Genomic DNA, 3,417 nt, shown 5'->3' with positions numbered 1-3,417 from the left:
CCAATCAGGCTCAGGGGACAGGGGCCGCCCGCCAATTGGAGCCTCGCAAGGGGGGGCAGAGGGGGCGGGCCCAGGCTTGAATTGAGTACTGCTGCCTGAGCACTGTGTTACCGAGCTGCCGGGAGATGTGCTCGCTCTATTGCATAACAAGAGGGGGAGATAGGAGAGGGGGCGGACTTTTACGTAATTAGCCCGGCAGGGAGATGGAAACAGTGGTTAAGGAGGAATCGGCTCCTTTGTGTGCTGTTACACAATGCGCCGGTGTAGCAGTGCCCGTGATGTCGGCTGAGCAGGAATCCTCGCAGCGGCTGGAACAGGTTTTATTGATTGTGAGCAAACACTCGCTCGGCAGACCTGCGTGCGCAACCACAACCCTGCGTCCTCCTATCCGCGTATCGCTGAATGAATGTCCCCGCACCCCCCCCCCTCACATTGTTTGCTTTGCTCCCTGACTGGAAATTCCAGGCACGCTCCGTGTGCATTTTCCAAATGACATAACCCCACTAGACAAGACCAGACTGTTCACAGGGAGAGGAAATTACTGACAGGCCCATTGGTCAGTACTCAACCCCCGAGAACTTGTAATACTAGATAGCTGCACCATGTGAGGACAGTGTGCAGGATTCACATAATCCAGCACATCTAAAAAATCAGGACTCAATAAGTTGGCAAAGTAATGTCTGATTAATGATACATACATCAGCATATGGAAATCAGCATCATTGCCAACACCTGTCTCGCTCCGACTTCCTTGAACTTCAGTCGAACAGCCGTTTTTATAGGCTAAGCTCGTCATCATTGACGTCTAATTCTACAAAAATCATCACGCAATATAATTGGTTAGGAAAGGTAACTTAAGTATAGGTGTTATATCTGTATATGACAATAGAGCATGCAGATTGGATAACTCTTATCGCGTGGGCGTCTACGCCCATCCCTCTACATCACACTTGATGGACGTCACTATAAGTACAACGTCCTATTGGTTACGATATCTATAGGACTCCAGATAACTTGGTCCATTGTGATTGGGCAGGTTACACCCCTAAACATAAATCTCCACTTTAATTAGCAGCATGCAGAATGGACACCCAGGTGCCTAGTGTCCCAAGATTCACCCTGCCTCCCTTCCATCACTCAGTGGTTTTAGGGCGATGTGTCAATTAGTTGTCTAAGGAAGGCCTCGAAACTGTAGTCTCTTATCAGGAAAAGTTATGGCACCCCTTGGATCTGGGTGACATCAGACGGTGGCACATCTTTGCTCCTGGCTGGTCACGTGTTGGTTCACCGTGAATCTGCTTCAGTTTCCACCTTTTCGTGTATTTAATTCTCCATGGAGCTCCACGACCTGCCCGGGCCTCCTTATCTTGAACTTCACAGGGCAGGCTGGTATGCTCTTAAGTTTCGATTCTCCTTAGCTGAAGCTCGCCTCCCTCTCTTGGGTTGACCTCGATTACCCAGGCCTGAGCCGTCCTATGTTGAGTTTCAATTCCGCTCTTTCCCCTGGCTCGGGCTTTGATATGAAACCCGACCAGTTAGGCCTTGGCCACCTGGGCGTACTTCTGCTTTTACAAAATGGAGTCACACGTGTACATTGTGCCTTATTGAGGTAGATATATGGTTGGCGCTTGCCGCTCTATCTTCTACTAAGCATTGCAAGCAGTGTCGATTTCTTAGCTTCTTGCATTTCGAGCCTATTTATACACATTAGCTGGTTCGATTCTTTCATCTTGGTTCTTTCGCATTGACATTTCTTATGTTTTAAGATTGTTTTGTCCTTCGTGTCTCTTGCACCTGTTTTCGTGGATACACGCGTTCACGTGTTGCCTTTTCTCATGTGTTAGTCTCTCCAGGCCCTCTTCTCATCATCGTTTGCCTTCCATCAGGGCTCTTTGTGTCTCCTCATGGACAGTCTGTAAATACTAATTTCGTATCAGCGGCTGGTATGGTTGTCTGATTGGGTACCGTGCTGCCCAGGGCTGTCTGTGTATTGGCATTTCAACAGGTACTGATCTTCTAATGTACCCAGGGCAGAGGCCCAATGCGGCTCTCCGTTGGTTCAGTTGCTCCTCATATGTTACCATACCTCCATCCATCGCTGTAATCATGTCAAGCACATACCTGTTCTGGAGAGTCATCAGGCGGACTGCTCTTAGTTCTTCTTTAACCGCGTTGAATCCTTTTATGGTGGTATTGATGGTCTGCAGGAATTCCCATCTGGTTATTGTTATTGTTATTTTGCATTTATATAGCGCCTGATATACCATTGGTATGGTCTGAAGGCGCTGGTAGGTTGAACGCCCTTGGGAACCGAAGTTCATATCAGTAGAGAGAGTAGAGATAGTCAAAAAAGGGTGCGAGTGAGCACCGGGTATGTGTGCAGCTCATGCGGGATCTGTGTGATAGCTGCTTTCTAGCGATAGGTGTGCCGGTAGAGAGGTCAGGACTATGTGTTAGTTCTGGCAGGATTTATCCAGATCGGATGTGGCTGCTTTAGGCCTGAGGAGAACGCCTGGCTGGGGGGTGGGGGGTGTAACCAGCAGTGATTACTTAGAATGATGTGGAGTGAGCGGAGAGTGTTGGTATGAGAACAGTTATACCGAATGGTGTCATAGTATCTCTGTGTTCTAGTTGAGTGGTGATGTAAGGAGAGAGTAAGCGTGGTGGTGAGATAAGATGAGTTATATGCCCTTTCAGACATTCTCTGCATTCTAAGTCATACTATATTCGTCACATGCTCTTCTACGCACTCTCCCCCTCTAAGCATTCCCTAGTTTTATGCACTCACCCCTCTACGCACTCACCCCTCTACGCTCTCACCCCCTCTACGCACTCACCCCACGACGCACTCACCCCCACGACGCACTCACCCCTCTACGCACTCACTCCCTCTACGCACTTGTCCCCTCTACGCACTCGTCCCGTCTACGTACTCGTCCTCTCTATGCACTTGTCCCCTCTACGCACTCGTTCCTTCTACGTACTCGTCCCTTCTACGTACTCGTCCCTTCTACGTACTTGTCCCCACTACACACTCGTCCCCACTACGCACTCATCTCCACTACGCACTCATCCCCACTACGCCCTCATCCCCCCTATGCACTCATCCCCACTACGCACTCATCCCCACTACGCACTCATCCCCATTTCGCACTCATCCCTATTATGCACTCATCCTCTCTACGCACTTATCTGACCCCCGTGCTCTTTTGTTCCCCGCACTCATCTGCTCCCCGTACTCATCTGGTTTAATCACTCGTGCCTTTCACGCATTCGATAGCATTATCCTGTCCTATATATTCACCTCTACACTCATCTGTTCTATACCTTCATCTGTTCAGTACACTCATTCACTCTGTATTCTTATCCATTCATATGCTCTATCTACTCATACGCTTCATCCACTCATTTTCTCAT

General features: G+C 49.0%; 1 long non-coding RNA gene across 1 annotated transcript in view; it reads left to right on the top strand.

The window, feature by feature from the left end:
• Nucleotides 1-126: 126 nt before the first annotated feature.
• LOC138510161 (uncharacterized) overlaps nucleotides 127-3,417 on the top strand; it is a 102,446-nt gene continuing 99,155 nt past the window's right edge. Inside the window, exon 1 of the long non-coding RNA XR_011280334.1 lies at nucleotides 127-329. This is a non-coding gene — a long non-coding RNA (uncharacterized lncRNA). The remainder of the gene's footprint in view (nucleotides 330-3,417) is intronic.

The sequence above is a fragment of the Ambystoma mexicanum genome, chromosome 6p (assembly GCF_040938575.1).
Source record: "Ambystoma mexicanum isolate Mex_15411 chromosome 6p, UKY_AmexF1_1, whole genome shotgun sequence".
Taxonomy (NCBI): domain Eukaryota; kingdom Metazoa; phylum Chordata; class Amphibia; order Caudata; family Ambystomatidae; genus Ambystoma; species Ambystoma mexicanum.
This window is presented reverse-complemented; position numbering and strand designations above follow the sequence as displayed.